The sequence below is a fragment of the Pangasianodon hypophthalmus genome, chromosome 17 (genome assembly GCF_027358585.1).
Source record: "Pangasianodon hypophthalmus isolate fPanHyp1 chromosome 17, fPanHyp1.pri, whole genome shotgun sequence".
NCBI classification, from domain to species: domain Eukaryota; kingdom Metazoa; phylum Chordata; class Actinopteri; order Siluriformes; family Pangasiidae; genus Pangasianodon; species Pangasianodon hypophthalmus.
Window position 1 is genome coordinate 24,902,242 of NC_069726.1, and position 17,681 is coordinate 24,919,922.

General features: G+C 46.3%; 1 protein-coding gene across 4 annotated transcripts in view; it reads left to right on the forward strand.

Annotated features, from left to right (window-relative positions):
* Positions 1–17,681, forward strand: part of erbin (erbb2 interacting protein) — a 93,491-nt gene that overhangs the window by 11,907 nt on the left and 63,903 nt on the right. For all 4 annotated transcript variants that reach the window (XM_053241086.1, XM_053241085.1, XM_053241088.1 and 1 more), the window contains exon 2: positions 6,241–6,327. The gene's annotated coding sequence lies outside the window, so the exon portion shown is untranslated. The remainder of the gene's footprint in view (positions 1–6,240; positions 6,328–17,681) is intronic.

Here is a 17,681-nt window from a genome sequence, read left to right on the forward strand (position 1 = left end):
ATAATAATAACGGATAATAATAATAATAATAATAATAACGGAGTTAGATTTATTTCTCACATCGTAAAAAAATCTAAAACGCTGAGTGGATTCTGAAGTTGCATCGCAGTATGATGAGAATATTATATACCACGATTCTCCAGGACGATTCTACGACGCGTGACGTTTAACTTGGCGAACAATTTCCCACCAATACAGTCATAAAAAAATACTAATCCTGGTCCATTGTTTATTTGTGTATATTCGGATTATTTATTGTTTATTTAATGTCTAAAAAAATAATAGCTTTAAAAAAATAAACTGAAGCAAAAAAATTTTTAAAAAATCTCCACAAACAAACAAAAAAGATACCACATTTTAAACATCAAATGACATTGAGTCAGAGTGTAATTTTTAAAAAACATAAAATATTTAATAATAAATAATCATGATATTTCATAAAAGATTATTTATCACAGTGTTGAGTGCCACATCAGACACACCTGAGCTGTGGGGTAGTTAAGGATAACTAGCAGTAAGAGTAAAATATAAAGTAAAATAAAATATAGAGGTATAAAGTGTGTTGTGTTATTAAAAATTAAATAGTAGAGCTGCTCTAGATATTGAGCTGTACAGTATACATTCAGCTAACGGTCTTTAACAGCATTAAAAGTTTAGAATCTGTACATTTGGCAGTTATTAAGAAATTAGCGTAAATAATTTATTTATAATTTTATCTTCAGTAATAACGGTGATCTCAGAGGTGCTGTACGTTTAATGATGTGTACAGACGCTGTGATAGAGTTAATAATCAATTATATTACAGTACACTGTTTATTCCTCCGTCTCTAGGTGGTGGGGGTATTTTGTTTCTGTGCGTCAGTCTGAGATTGTCGTTAGCGCTGTATCTCAGGAGCGAGTGGTTGACTGATGATCGTTATATCATTATCACCAGCAGATGATCTGAATAGATTTTGGTTAAATGTGTGAAATAGTTTCTCCTCGATCGCTGCCTTTCTGTTTGAAGTTTTATTTTAACGTTATTTCTCGTACACGTTAGTCAGAAGAAGGACCAGAAGCGACTTGTTGACACCGAGCTTGTAGATTTTCTGTTTCTGTTTATCTTCAGGTTGTTCTGTGGCTGGAATTTTGTTCTCTCTGGTGTTGTGAGTGTTGTGAGATTGATGAATTACAGCGTCGGGGTCATGAGACGCTGCTTAACCTGCTCCGTCATCATCGTATCGCAATCAGGAGTCCGCACTCGGGCTGGTAGCGCTGGAACCTGTAGCTATGAGTCACACTTTATTGCGCGAGTGTTTCCGTGTGTGTGTGTGTGTGTGTGTGTGTGTGTGTGTGTGTGTGTGTGTTCAGAGTTTTTTCCTGCCATGACATCAGTTCAGAGGTGGTTCAGAATGTTTATGGTTTAGCCGTAGCATTTTGCTCCGGTGAGACAGGAGACGCCTGAGAGTAAAAAAAACAAACTGTACCGACTAAAGACGCTCTTTTATCTCACAGGTCAAAGTTCACCCAGATAACGTCTCTCTGCAGTGAGTCTCTCGGCCCTCAGCCTGGATTTGGAGTCTTAATGAATCATGAATTAAGTGTAATGCTGAGTGCGTTAGCCTGAGTAACCTGCTCTCTCTCACTCAGCCCGCTTACAGCAGCGCTCTAAACACTGACCTGTAGGCTGCAGACCTGTGTGTACTGGTGCTGGTACTGGTGCTGGTACTGGTGCTGGTACTGGTGCTGGTGCTGATACTGGTGCTGATACTGATACTGTTGCTGAATCTAGTGCTGATACTGGCGCTGATACTGGTACTGGTGCTGGTACTGGTGCTGGTACTGGTGCTGATACTGATACTGGTGCTGAATCTAGTGCTGATACTGGTGCTGATACTGGTACTGGTGCTGGTACTGGTGCTGGTACTGGTGCTGATACTGTTGCTGGTACTGATACTGGTGCTGATACTGGTGCTGATACTGAATCTGGTACTGATTCCGGTATAGGTGCTGAGACTGGTACTGGAACTTATCCTTATCCTTGTACTGATACAGATCCTTGAACTGGTACTGGTACTGGTACTGAAACTTACTGGTACCGACACCCATGTGATATGTATATATATATTTTCCTTTAAAAGCCACAAATCTTGCTGTGTATCAGAAGCGTCTCCCTTAAAGGAAACGCAGGATAAACACGCAGCTGAAAACGCAGAGCTGGACAGAAGACAAAAAAGTCACGTACGTTGCTAATATAATAAATATAATAAACATTTTATACTGTATATAATCACTTCCAGTTCCAGTCTTTTTGTTTATTACAGGATCAGATCTAAATCATTATTTTTTTCCCCGTCTGATCCATCATTCTGTGCCGGTATCGGCCCGGTTCTGATCCTGGCTGTCGGATCAGTTCACTTCTCGTAGTAGTTTTTCTCTGGACTCATTGTTCTGGTTGTTTGTGTGGACAGAGCTCCACGCCCGAGTCACACTGGTACTGCAAATTCTATTCAATTCTATTCAATTCTATTCAATTCAGCTCAGATGTATACAGATGATGAAACCACAAACTGTGTTTAAATTCCTAAATTAAAGTCTGTATCTGTAAAAATATCTAAAAGCTGCTTACTGATACAAGAAGTGATGAAAACCTAAACACACACACACACAGATTCTGTCTGTTGTGTTGATACGTGTGTGTGTGTGTGTGTGTGTGTGTGTGTGTGTGTGTGTGGTACACACTGATGACACGAGGACAGGTTAGAGTGAGACGATGGTTCTGCAGGAATGTGGATGGAGCGAGTGTGTTCTCACTGACTTGCGGGATTAGTGATGTACAGAGAGTTCGAACCCTCTTTATATCTGATCTGGGGTCAGTGTGCGGATTACTTAGTTCAGTGGTGCAGAAAAAAAGTTTAAAAGCTTACTATACAGATAAATAAACAGTAATACTGATATAAAGATAGTAAATGTATACATCAGCTTCCTTAAACGAGAAGAAACCCGTGTTAAATAAGTGATTCGTGAACTCGGGCTCTCAGGATTTTACGCACAAGCTGCTGAGTGAAGGTCACCACTGATACGTATTTAAACCCATCATTCCTAAACACTTAGCTATTTTCCACACAAACACGTCGAATTGAACACGTTTTCCATGAAAAAACACGTCTTTTACAGAATTTTCTTTCCAGTGTAAACACTTAGCGTAACCATGGCGATGCTGCTGCCTCTGTGAGCCACTTGGCACCTCGTCTGCGTGTCTCTTTTGCTCTTTGTCTCACTTTTGCTGTGTGCTGTGGTTTTAATCCACACCGCAGCGTCCCGCTTACATCACTCGCCTTCTGCGAGACTGAACACTGAGTCAGCAATATCGTTCTGAGAACTGTCAACACCTGCTGAGAAACACTGATGGAAATATCTACTGAACACTCAGAGGTGGTGTCTGATCTCTGTCATAGCCTTTGTGCCTCCAGGAAACACAAGAACATCGCATTCTTGTCGAGAACACGACGGTCTGTGGACTGGACCTCGGGTTCCTGACATGTAATAAACCCGTCTGTTATTAAACACCAGAAACATCCTGAACCTGAACTCTTCGTTTCACACAGCACAACAACAGACTAATGAATTATTTACTCTGATTTATGGCCAGTTCTGGATTAAACGGTTTTATTTATTTAATGTGATGTAATATTTCTACTTCAACCACACATATTTAAATGTAAGCTAACAGGAATATTTTTGTTTTAGCTGAAACGTATCTTTAAACGTTTGACTCCAGTAGCTCATTTTATTTATTAAATAAACCAGTTATTTTCATGGTGAAGTTTCTGTAAGGAGAAACGTGTTTCTGTAACACTGATGGAAGGAGTCTCCAGTGTCAGCGCTTTGTAACAGTCAGAGGTAAAGCTGGAACTGTAAGGTTTCCGACGTCTTCAGGACAGAGGAGTTTACGCTTCTTTGCGGTTTCTCAGTAACATGCGGAACAAGCTGCGTTTATTATTTTAGAGAATAAAGAGGCTGGTGAGGGAACGAGTGTTTATAGCTGCTATAACGTAAGTGACAACAGGAACGAACTCGTTTCACAAACATAACTATAAATGGATAAAAAGCACATGTTGGACTTGTCATTCCTTAAAAAATAAAAATTGGAATTGTTGGTAAGTTGTGGTGTAAGAGGAATAAAACACTTGGGGACATGATGCTGTAGGAAAATAATCAACTTCAGGATGTTAACAGTAACTCCGCTTCACCCTGGTGTTGATTATGTTTCTGTAACAGCACATCCCCAAGAGGTTTACTCCTTACTGACTGCTGTGCTGTTGAGCATAACTAATAAACACTTTAAATTAAAGAGACATTTAGCAAAGAGAAGAGAAACGTTGATTTATTTATTTATTTATTTACTTACTTACTAAAAGTTGTTATTGATGTAAAAAATATGTCCGTCTCTGTAACGAGCCATCGCTGAATTTCTCTGTTATTATTAACTTTAATTAACTCAGTTCATGTGTTAATTACCGGATGTTGATGGTTAACTAGCGATTAAACGAATTTGCCACAATTGACACTGGAATCTTCCACCATCTTGAGTTTAGAGGTGTGTGTGTGTGTGTGCGCGCGCGTGTGTGTGTGCGCGCGCGTGTGTGTGTGCGCGCGCGTGTGTGTGTGCGTGCGTGTGCGCGTGTGCGTGTGCGTGTGCGTGTGTGTGCGTGCGCGTGTGTGTGTGTGTGTGTGTGTGTGTGTGTGTGTGTGTGTGTAGATATGCAGTAGAGGCAGGTCACATCCACTCACTGTACTCAGCTCATTTTCACTTCCCAGCAGAACAGAGGAACGCTGTAGGATTCTCATTTCTCTCCCTCTCTCCCTCTCTCCCTCTCTCTCTCTCTCTCTCTCTCTCTCTGTGTGTGTGTGTGTGTGTGTGTGTGTGTGTGTGTGTGTGTGGAGAGCAAATCTGTAGCACGTGAGGCAGATAAAACAGTCCAGCAGGAAGTGGAGCAGTGAGGGAGTGTATGATGTAAGCTGAAGGCCACAGGGCCGTGTAACTGTTTAATTCAATTCACTATAACTTTGTACTGATTCCCTCCTCGTCTCTCCTCTCTCTCTTCTCCTCTCTCTCCTCTCTCTCTTCTCCTCTCACGTCTCTCCTCTCCTCTCTCTCCTCTCTCTCCTCTCCTCTCCTCTCACGTCTCTCCTCTCACGTCTCTCCTCTCCTCTCTCTCCTCTCTCTCCTCTCCTCTCCTCTCACGTCTCTCCTCTCTCTTCTCTCCTCTCTCTCCTCTCACGTCTCTCCTCTCTCTTCTCTCCTCTCTCTCCTCTCACGTCTCTCCTCTCCTCTCTCTCCTCTCTCTCCTCTCCTGTCCTCTCTCTCTTCTCCTCTCTCTCTTCTCCTCTCCTCTCCTCTCACGTCTCTCCTCTCTCTTCTCTCCTCTCTCTCCTCGTCTCTCCTCTCACGTCTCTCCTCTCTCTCCTCTCTCTCTTCTCCTCTCCTCTCACGTCTCTCCTCTCACGTCTCCTCTCTTCTCTCTCCTCTCCTGTCCTCTCACGTCTCTCCTCTCACGTCTCTCCTCTCTCTCCTCTCACGTCTCTCCTCTCTCGTCTCTCCTCTCCTCTCTCGTCTCTCCTCTCTCACGTCTCTCTGCTCTCGTCTGTCCTCTCTCACCTCGTCTCCTGCAGTTCGGAGCTCACAGTGCATCTCTCTGCTCAGACAGCAGGGAAGACCAGAGTTTCATTCCTCTGTCTCTGATGAATGAGCTCAGAGCATGTGCTGTGACCTTTGACCTTTACTCCAGCCAACAATGTGCTGTTGCAGGATCACACAGATGGAGGCTTGTGAAAATATGAGCTCTGGAATGTCTTTATCAGCGCTGTTGTGTTTACAAAGACCTAAAGCTTGGGCAGTGAAATTTACGGCCGTTCTCCCACGTGCCGGAACGTAGTTCACGCTTTCACCCTGCTGCATAAAACACGCAAACGCGTCACGGGTGTAGAGAACGCAGGGCTCGCTTTCCGTCTGTCTAACGCTCCCTTCACATGCTGATGAAAAAATAACATACTGAAGTAAATATAATGATGCTGTGGTGAGGGAGAGAGAGAGATTTCTCATCAGTTTTATTTCCATCATCTTTATTTCCAATACTAAATGTTACAGAATCAGTTATCACACTATCACGCAGTATCATCGTATCGCCCAGCTCTACTGAACACTTCCCTGTTGTCATCGGGGAGGTTCTGAATAAAAATAAAATCTGTTCTTCTCAGGTGCCCTGGCTGCTGATTTATTCACTCTTGTTGGATGTCTCTTCATCTGCTGAGCGAGAGCCTGAGACGTGGATCATAAATGAGAAGGTAAGAGCTTTATGTCTTTCTCCTGCAGTCTCTGTGGACGAGCGTGACTTTATAAAATCCTGAGCTCCAGTTTAACCAAGACTTAACCAATAGCAGTTTACAATTCTGACCTGATGATGCAGTTTAGTGTGAGCTGAGACTCTGAGACGCTGAGCTGAGACTCTGAGACTCTGTGCTGAGACTCTGAGACGCTGAGACTCTGAGACTCTGAGCTGAGACTCTGAGACGCTGAGACACTGAGACACTGAGACACTGAGACGAGACACTGAGCTGAGACTCTGAGACGCTGAGCTGAGACTCTGAGCTGAGACGCTGAGACACTGAGCTGAGACGCTGAGACACTGAGCTGAGACACTGAGACGCTGAGCTGAGACTCTGAGCTGAGACACTGAGACGCTGAGCTGAGACTCTGAGAGGCTGAGCTGAGACTCTGAGCTGAGACGCTGAGACTCTGAGCTGAGACGCTGAGACGCTGAGACTCTGAGCTGAGACGCTGAGACTCTGAGCTGAGACACTGAGACGCTGAGCTGAGACGCTGAGCTGAGACGCTGAGCTGAGACTCTGAGCTGAGACGCTGAGCTGAGACTCTGAGCTGAGACGCTGAGCTGAGACGCTGAGCTGAGAGGCTGAGCTGAGACACTGAGACGCTGAGCTGAGACTTTGAGAGGCTGAGCTGAGACTCTGAGACACTGAGCTGAGACTCTGAGACGCTGAGACTCTGAGACGCTGAGACGCTGAGACTCTGAGACGCTGAGACGCTGAGACACTGAGACGCTGAGCTAAGACACTGAGATGCTGAGACTCTGAGACGCTGAGCTGAGACACTGAGACTCTGAGACGCTGAGACACTGAGACGCTGAGCTGAGACACTGAGATGCTGAGCTGAGACACTGAGACGCTGAGCTGAGACTCTGAGACGCTGAGACTCTGAGACGCTGAGACGCTGAGACGCTGAGACGCTGAGACGCTGAGACTCTGAGACGCTGAGACGCTGAGACGCTGAGACTCTGAGCTGAGACGCTGAGACTCTGAGCTGAGACGCTGAGACTCTGAGCTGAGACACTGAGACGCTGAGCTGAGACGCTGAGCTGAGACGCTGAGCTGAGACGCTGAGCTGAGACGCTGAGACGCTGAGCTGAGACTTTGAGAGGCTGAGCTGAGACTCTGAGACACTGAGCTGAGACTCTGAGACGCTGAGACTCTGAGACGCTGAGACTCTGAGACGCTGAGACACTGAGACGCTGAGCTGAGACTCTGAGACTCTGAGACGCTGAGACTCTGAGACGCTGAGACTCTGAGACGCTGAGACGCTGAGACACTGAGACGCTGAGCTAAGACACTGAGATGCTGAGACTCTGAGACGCTGAGCTGAGACACTGAGACTCTGAGACGCTGAGACACTGAGACGCTGAGCTGAGACGCTGAGACGCTGAGCTGAGACACTGAGACGCTGAGCTGAGACTCTGAGACGCTGAGACACTGAGACGCTGAGCTGAGACGCTGAGACGCTGAGCTGAGACGCTGAGACGCTGAGCTGAGACGCTGAGACTCTGAGACGCTGAGACGCTGAGACGCTGAGACGCTGAGACGCTGAGCTGAGACTCTGAGCTGAGACGCTGAGTTGAGACGCTGAGACGCTGAGCTGAGACGCTGAGACGCTGAGCTGAGACGCTGAGACGCTGAGCTGAGACGCTGAGCTGAGACGCTGAGACGCTGAGACTCTGAGACGCTGAGACGCTGAGACTCTGAGACTCTGAGACGCTGAGACGCTGAGACTCTGAGACTCTGAGACGCTGAGACGCTGAGACTCTGAGACGCTGAGACGCTGAGACTCTGAGACGCTGAGACTCTGTATATTAGAGATGTTATATTATCCTCCAGGGTCTCTCTCTTCATCTGTGCTCAGCGCGCTGGCCTTTACGCTGCAGCTGTTTGCTGGTTTGTAATAAAAGCTGAGCGATTGGAGAGCAGAGTGTCGGTGCTCGTCGCTGGATCTCTCCTGTTTTAATAAAGTGCTGTGAAGTGAACAGTGGGCTCCGTGGGTATGTGCCGCTCGTACAGAGAGCGCAGTCGTTCTGCTCTCCGTGCTCGAGTGGTCACGACCATAAGTACATGTTATGAAAACGTCCATTCCTGAGCAGGAAGTCCAGACATACCGTAGATGTTTTGTTAGTGTGCAGTGTGTATGTGATGATTTACTCTTTTAGAGCGTAAGCTCCAGTTTGTGTGTAAAAGACGTTCACTGAGGAAAACGTCAGCACATCCTCAGCGTGGAAATAGGAGCTAATGTGCTTGTTGTGTCTGCTGGATTATAAAAAGTTTATAAATGTAATGAGGAGGAAGTGATCTCCGCTGTTTACATCTTGCTAGTTGTAATAATTTGCTGCATGAATAAGTACAGAAGTATTTGCACCTCTGTTTTATGCCTCGGTTATAAATCGGAGCTCACGGCTTGGGTTTGTGTAACGAGTGTCTCTGCTGTGAAACGCCCTGCCTCCATCTCGACCGGGCCGATTAACCCACTGAGGAGTTCCAGACGCTGAGCCGGATCACCTCCCTCTCTCTCTCTCTCTCTCCCTCTCTCCCTCTCTCTCTCTCCCTCTCTCTCTCTCTCTCCCTCTCTCCCTCTCTCTCTCTCCCTCTCTCTCCCTCCCTCTCTCTCTCTCTCTCTCTCTCTCCCTCTCCCTCTCTCTCTCTCTCTCTCTCATTCCCTCTCTCTCTCCCTCTCTCACTCCCTCTCTCTCACTCCCTCTCTCTCTCTCTCTCCCTCTCTCACTCCCTCTCTCTCTCTCTCTCTCCCTCTCTCACTCACTCTCCCTCTCTCTCTCTCTCACTCTCTCTCTCTCTCGCTCTCTCACTCCCTCTCTCTCTCCCTCTCTCTCTCTCTCTCTCTCCCTCCCTCTCACTCCCTCTCTCCCTCCCTCTCTCTCTCTCTCCCTCTCTCACTCTCCCTCTCTCACCCCCTCTCTCACTCTCCCTCTCTCGCTCTCTCTCTCTCAATCCCTCTCTCACTCTCCCTCTCTCTCAATCCCTCTCTCACTCGCCCCTGCGCTCCCTCTCTCTCACTCCCTCTCTCACTCCGTCTCTCCCTCCCTCTCTCTCGCTCGCTCTCTCCCTCCCTCTTTCAATCCCTCTCTCTCAGTCCCTCTCTCAGTCCCTCTCTCAGTCCCTCTCTCAGTCCCTCTCTCTTTCCCTCCTTCCCTCCGCTCCCCAGTCTTTCCTTCCTGCAAGCTTTATCCATGGCGATCACATTTTCTCACACAACTGCTAGACACATTGGAGATGCGAGGGAAAAAATACGGTACTCGATATAGCTGTGGTCGTGTCCCGGGAGCGTCATCAGCATTATGAGTCATAACTCAGCCGGCTGATGGAGGTCGTGAGTCGCCGAGCTCAGACATAACGGTGTGTGAACACGGCCTCCATTAGAGCCGTCCTGATTGGCCACAACACTTTAACAGCAGCTTTAAACTCCGGTCTCTAAACTTTTTACTCCGAGATGAGAAATATGAGAGCCGTCCGTTTAGCACTCAGAGATTTTTAAATGTAAAATCAGTGAGTTTTCTGGCAGCAGGACTGAAAGAGCGGAGTGTGTAATAACGCAGTGTAGAGACGATGAGAATGACATCATCCCGTCAAGCGCTTATTCACTGTCACCTCCATGTTCACTGCAGATGCAAGGAGAGTTCAGCTGAAAGTGACGTAAACCTGGGTTTTGGACAAAAGACAAAAAAGGCTGAAGGTTTTCGCAGGGAAAAGTGAACTCTAACACTTTACAGATAACTTTAATGGTGGTGAAAATTAGAAAATGATTACAACCTCGTGTTCAAACAGTTTAACGGTGAAAATAAAAGTTAACGGCGTGTGGAAGCATTTCACAGTTTCTCTGAGAGACATTAGACGGGAGAACAGAAGGGGTTCAACACCCAAACACTCCTCCTCTACTTCAGGGCTGGAGTTGTGTAGGAAATACATCTCATTAAACATTATATCTAATATTTCTGATTAGAAATCGGGCCGGGTGTGACCGGACTGTAAGCAGATCGGATCAGATCGGATCGGATCAGACTCCACACCACAGGATCATCTCTGATTTACAACCAGCGTCTTAGCAAATGGAAATATTAATAATGTTGTCAAATTTATGGAGTATTTCCTATTTTCAGATTACAATAAACCAAAAATAAACTTATTAAACATATTTCTAGACATTTTTACTCATTTTAAGTTTTAAAGTGTTTTAGAAATAAATGCTTAAAATGAGGAAACTAATCCACCAATCGAACCTGACTGTATCAAGCGTCTATAAATAGGATTAATGCACTTTTATTTGGTTTTCTGTAACACTGGATTAATCTGACTGTATTTAAGATATTTCTATTTGCTCAGATGTCATTTTTGTGATCATGGTGAGGGGAGAATCAGGCAGATTATGTTGTAGAGTTTTCAGGAATTTGTTCACATCTCATTAACTTTCAATAAAGGAAACGTTTCAGTGTTTAGAACCTACACACAGAGATGCAGCACCATTTATGGACACGTCGGCGGTGAACGGTTTTATTTTCTGGCTGAATTTCCCACAGGCTACATTAGCAGTGCAGTTAACCCTGCTGCGTGTGTGTGTGTGTGTGTGTGTGTGTGTGTGTGTGTGTGTGTGTGTTAGACCAGCAATAAAAGGCATCAGTAAATGCCCCCTTTAACCATAAAGGAAACTTTTATTTATGACGTTTTAAACAGCAGTGTGGCAGTTCCTCCTCCTCCTCCTCCTCCTGAAGATTTAAACTGAGTGATCGGTCCGTTAGCGACTCTGAGGAGCTGCCAGGTCTCGAGCACGTTACGTAAACAGTCTGCCTTGTTGTTTTGCCGGGACCTTGGCCATGCATCACCATGGATCTGTGAAGTGTTTTGGCACCGCTTCGTGCTTGGCAGCGAGACTCTACCCGGAAACTATCAGCACTTAAGCGGTTCTTCTTCCAGCCTGGATGTGAGGACTGACTGAGGAGCAGTGAGGGGTCCTGAATGGCCCGAAGTCCAGCGGGTGTCCGGTCCGGTCCGATCCGATCCCGTACGCTGTTTGCTGTATTCCATGACCGTCTCTTGGCACCGGCAGCTTTTCCTTTTGGACTTTTCTCCTCGTCCAGACTCCAGCAGCGAGTCTTTATGGATTTAGGCAGGCAGATGGCAGGCGTTTAAGTGGGACATGTTTGCGGTCAGTGGGTTCACTCGAGCGAGAGACTCCCTCCCAGTCCCGTACCGGACCAACACTGACGCTCCGGAGCTGTACAAACGCTAGCGCTCGCTATATACTGTCCATCTGCCAGCGGTCATGCGCCGAAATGAAAATTCCTGCCAGAGCGGAAACCAAACACACGGTGGTGAAAATCAGAACCAAATGACGACCCAGTCCTCGTGCTCTCCCGTAGTGAAGAACTTCTCCTGTCGCTCTTACTGCTTTCCCGAGGCAATAATGAATCAGAACAGCAATAGAATTGGCGCTGTAACCGGCGTTCTCAAGCAGATCTGGACTTTAAAGCCTCACATTTCCAAGCCTGGAAAATTCTGGAAAAGCTTTAGGAGGGACAGTATAGATAATCTGTTGCCGAAGTGAGATTTTAAATCTTTAGAGATTTATCTAATGCGCGTCCTGTGTCATGTTTCTCCTTTTCATCATACATTCAATAAAAATAACGTCTCTGAGAAACGTCTGAACTTTTCTATACAATCGGTGCGTCATCACAATCGTACTGATTTACTGTCTTGTATTTACTTTTAAAAAAAAGAGTTTAAGAGTTTAAAAAAAGTGCAAGAACACAATATAAAACGAATCAATATTCCATGCTAGTGCTGGAAATGCTGCTCCGACAGTGAGACAACTCGCAGACGGACGTGAGCACTGAGCTACACTCCTGTTTCCCGTAAAATACGGGTACCGTGCGGGTCGGGTAGTACCGGTGAACGGTGCAGCACGCATGAGGAAGTGTGAGCAGATGGAGTGATGATGGAGGAGATGTGCAGCGGAGCAGATTGGATAATAACACAGCGGTGTCGGTGTTTGCAGTCGCGTCTGCCTGCTGTGGCTACGAACATCACCAAGGACAAACGTGAAGCGAGACAACGAACCGCTGACGTCCTGCTGAATCACGCGGAGAACACCGATCTGCTAATCCTACACCACGCTATCTACACTCCTGCTGCTGTACGCTAGCGATATTCTGAGAAATTATTCATCATTAAACTCCAGAAGCAGCTGATTTATAAAGTTTTCTACTTTTATAAACCTATAAAATTGTAAACTGTTCATATTTCTGGAGAATCGTATTTCCTCCTTGGATCCTGTCGCTGCTTGGTTACAATCAGGCTGAAGAATCTGTCAGGAGTTTATTTAGGAATCAGACTGACGTTAGCTAAACCGTGACCGGTGACCACACACACACACACACACACACACACACACACACACGCACACGCACGTCTCACAGAAATTCCCAGCGTTCACTGGAGAGAAAGTTAAAGTCTACGTGTTTCTTCATGATTACATCTTTGTAGTTTGTGGAGACGATCAAGACATAAACGTTGCGTCGATTACAACATCGAGGATGTTGTCATGGCGATGAAAGCCGAGGTGCTGCGCAAACAGACGCCATGAACTCGTTTATAAGCTGAACAAAGTTATCTAGCTAATCGCGTCCGTTATAATCAACTCATCCGCAGGAACTAGCGTTAAAATTGAATAGAATTTTATTAAAGCTTCACACAGACAACAGTGTCCATCGTTTCCAGTGTTAACTTTAAAGTATTCTCTCAGAGTTCATTAAAATAAACTCTCTGGCTGAAGGGTTGGTTCTCGAGTGAGCGGTGTTCAGTAGTCAGAGCGCAGGATAAACTGTGGTGTGAGGTGTAATAGTTTACTTCCTGATTTAGCAGACGTGCTGTTTGATTTTGTCTGATATTTTCTTTTCACCTCAGTACAGTATGATTCATGTGTCTGCCTGCTTGGTGTGTGTTGTTGTCTCTGTAACTCTGATAACTTTCTTACGGTCATCGTCACTAATTTCACTCCACTCTATAATTCTGTCCTGTTGCGAGTCGTCAGTTATCCTGAGAGAGTTACTGTTAATGCACTCTAACTTTCTAATACATTATCGTTTCTATAGTAACAGCTCATTCACAGGGACTCGTACAGCGAACGCTCCACAGAAACTGATTAAAAAACCTGTGTAATCGCTGATATGGTGAAGGAGTCAAGTAGAACCATTTTAGGAACCTTAGTACCCTTAGTTCTCCAAATAGAACCCTTTTAAATGGATTTTTTAAAATGTCTTTGATAAGGTGACGTTTCTGTAAGGAGAAATGTGTTTATGTAACATGTATGGAAGGAGTCTCCAGTGTCAGCGCTTTGTAACAGTCAGAGGTAAAGCTGGAACTGTAAGTTTTGCGACGTCTTCAGGACAGAGGAGTTTACGCTTCTTTGCGGTTTCTCACTAACATGCGGAACAAGCTGCGTTTATTATTTTAGAGAATAAAGAGAGGCTGGTGAGGGAACGAGTGTTTATAGCTGCTATAACGTAAGTGACAACAGGAACGAACTCGTTTCACTGACATTAATGTAACTATAAATGGATAAATAGTATGATGTATCGTTCTTTTAATAATAAATTGTAATAGTTGGTAAGTTGCTGTGGTGTAAGAGGAATAAAACACTTGGGGACGTGCTGTTAGAGGAAGATAATTGAATTCAACTGAAAAACATTAAATATTTGATATTAGTTTTATTTCTCTCTCCAGTAAAGTTTAATAAAATAACACTTTATATTCCTTAGAGACTGAAAGTTCTCCTTGTTGCATCATCTTAGTCTTAATAAAAATATATTACATCTCTTGTTTGTTCTCGATGGATGAAATGATTTAAAAGCAGGAAGAGTTAATAAAAATATAACAGAAGTAAATAATCCAGATGCTTAATAAAAAACAAAACTCTTAATTTAAACTGAAGCGTGAAGCTTGTGGAGATTCGCAGCCCTACAGCTGATGTCCCTAAAACATCGCAACGCAATAAAGCAGAGGACATGAGATTCCTCTCGCTCCCTTCGTGCACCTGCGCGCTTAATGGAGAGCGGCGAGGTGTTCGGCGGCGTCTGGCCCGTGGGGATGGTGGAGCGTCTGGCCCGTGGGGATGGAGGAGCGTCTGGGCCGTGGGGATGGAGGAGCGTCTGGGCCGTGGGGATGGTGGAGCGTCTGGCCCGTGGGGATGGAGGAGCGTCTGGGCCGTGGGGATGGAGGAGCGTCTGGCCCGTGGGGATGGAGGAGCGTCTGGGCCGTGGGGATGGAGGAGCGTCTGGCCCGTGGGGATGGTGGAGCGTCTGGCCCGTGGGGATGGTGGAGCGTCTGGGCCGTGGGGATGGAGGAGCGTCTGGCCCGTGGGGATGGTGGAGCGTCTGGGCCGTGGGGATGGAGGAGCGTCTGGGCCGTGGGGATGGTGGAGCGTCTGGGCCGTGGGGATGGAGGAGCGTCTGGGCCGTGGGGATGGTGGAGCGTCTGGGCCGTGGGGATGGTGGAGCGTCTGGGCCGTGGGGATGGAGGAGCGTCTGGGCCGTGGGGATGGTGGAGCGTCTGGGCCGTGGGGATGGAGGAGCGTCTGGGCCGTGGGGATGGAGGAGCGTCTGGGCCGTGGGGATGGTGGAGCGTCTGGGCCGTGGGGATGGAGGAGCGTCTGGGCCGTGGGGATGGAGGAGCGTCTGGGCCGTGGGGATGGAGGAGCGTCTGGGTGAGCGTCTGGGCCGTGGGGATGGAGGAGCGTCTGGGCCGTGGGGATGGTGGAGCGTCTGGGCCGTGGGGATGGTGGAGCGTCTGGGCCGTGGGGATGGAGGAGCGTCTGGGCCGTGGGGATGGAGGAGCGTCTGGGCCGTGGGGATGGAGGAGCAAGAGCGCAGCGCCGCTGATGGCGTTTCTACAAACCCGTAAATTACGCACGTCTCTCAGAGCCGAGAGTCTGTGCGCTAATCAACACCACACTCATTAAACACAGGCCTGAGACGCCATCAGCCTTCACTTTACACTGTTATGTACTTTACTGCGCTAATGCGATAATGCGATAATGCGCTAATGTGTTGGTTTATTCGGCACTTAACGCTTCGAGCTGCACTGATGCAGTTTTATAATGATAGTGTGTAAAAATGTACTGTATATTTAATGCGTGTCATGAAGAGGGAAGTAAAGAAAGTGTGTACTGTGGTGTGTGTGTGTGTGTGTGTGTGTGTGTACTCTGTTCAGGACGTACACTCTTAACACTCTGTATAGTCATTTAGAAATTTAAATAAGTGTTTTAAATAAAGACCATGAATCCAAAACATGAGTATTTTATCCAGACTCATTACCAGGGAGAGAGAGAGAGAGAGAGAGAGAGAAAGAGAGAGAGATTCTGAATGTAGTGGATTCAATACACTGTTAAACTTTCATATAAAAAAGTAGTTTAAAAAAAAAAAAGTATCAGTTGAGAGAGAGAGAGAGTGTGTGTGTGTGTGTGTGTGTGTGTGTGTGTGTGTGAGCAGGGCGTTAAGCAAATACTGTAATAATATTCCTGAATAATTTTATACCATTTAAAATAGTAATAATTTGTATAATAATGTTTATAAACACTCAGGAAATGAATAAAACACCTCTATAATTTGGACCTCATTAAAAACACCAGTACCACCATGAATATACATGAATATGCAAATTTGGGAACGCCCCCGTTTCCTCCTGCCATCCCAATTTTCAATAATATCACTAACATTATCTCACTTAGCTAATCCGTTACCATGGCAACCACCCTCTGTACGTTGAAGCGTGTAGGTTCCGCGGCTAAATGTGTCTGGGTTCTCGTCCTCCAGTCATTTGCATATCTGGATCGTGATAGGTTCATATTCAGGCTCATGTGAAGCCCCGCCCCCTGATTTAGGCCTGATTTAAAAAGGAAAAATATGAACTTAGATCTGTGGTAACAAATCAAACCTGAAAATCCAAATCTGTCTAATCAGAATGAGTATCCAAGAGTCTTCCCAGATCAGATTCCCTGAAGTCTGATTTTTAGGAGAATGCTTTAATGGAAGATTTCTTAAGAAGCTAAACGTAGAATCGCGTGTTAGCGTGTTAGCGCGTTTGTTCAGGTTCCTGTGTTGAGTAGCGCTGTAATACACACGCCAACAATCAAAACTCACCAGACGTTTTGTCTGACATTCGGAGTGTTTACATGCGCTGGCACTTTGTGTTGGAAAAAGGCGACACGGGCACGGCTCCACGGCTGGATCCGGGGACGAGATGAAAGGATCCCGGAGCGCTGTGTGGAAGTGTTTACGGTGTTGGGAGACTGGAGACGTTCCCCAGCACTCGTTCCACAAGCTTCTGTTTTTCCTCCACTTAATCCTCCGCCGCTCTCACCGCGCTCTCGCCGCTGTCTGGCCCGAGACGTGCATTAGTGTCCTTTTGGTTATTGTCTCGGCCGGATTGGAGCGTTTCCACCGCTCCCACGCCACGCTCGGCTCTTCAGGAACAGAAAAGCAGGAGCTTTTGTCTTCTTCACCTTGAATGGAATTAATTTGTCGGCCTGACTTCTGTCTCGCTAAACCTTCTGCCTCTCTTTCTGTCTGTCTCAGACTGTCTCTCACAACAGGGCGTCTCACTTCCTGCAGTACAATATGGCTCTTCTCAGCAGGCACTTCCTGGGCATCGTGTCAACGTCTCAATAACACTCAGAGCAGCCGAGACGTGAGAGCAGGAGAAGCGTCCCGACGCTGGTCTAACTTCACTTCCGTCTCTGTGTCGCCGCATCACAGGTGTTCAGTGTGTTAGCGTTTCTTCAGAGGTGTTCAGTTTGTTCAGAGGTGTTCAGTGTGTTAGGGTTTGTTCAGAATTGAGATCACACACACACACACACACACACACACACAGCTGCCGGCGTCTCGTTTATTATTTCACTCTGCCGTGTGTTGGATGATTGTCCTGAGTTATTTATGAGCGCGTCAGTCGGAGCTGAACGCGCCGGAGTTGAACCTCACGTCCTGTCACTCAAACCCTGATCACTGCAGCGGCGAGGAAAATAACCTGAGTGCGTTTGTGCTTGCGTGAATTTGATTCAACTTCCTGCCACCATATCCTGTCTCTAAAACACACACACACACACACACACACACACACACACACACCAGTCTGATGCAGTCCGTAGCACAGTCTGAGGTTTAATGCATTTAAGGTGTTTTGGATTATAAGTGAATTTACAGGAAAAAACACTCTTTCACTCAGGTTGTGTTTTTATTCTCTAATTCACAGAGTGGATCGTTTCTTGTTTTTTTTTTAATGACAGGTAAATTAATGAA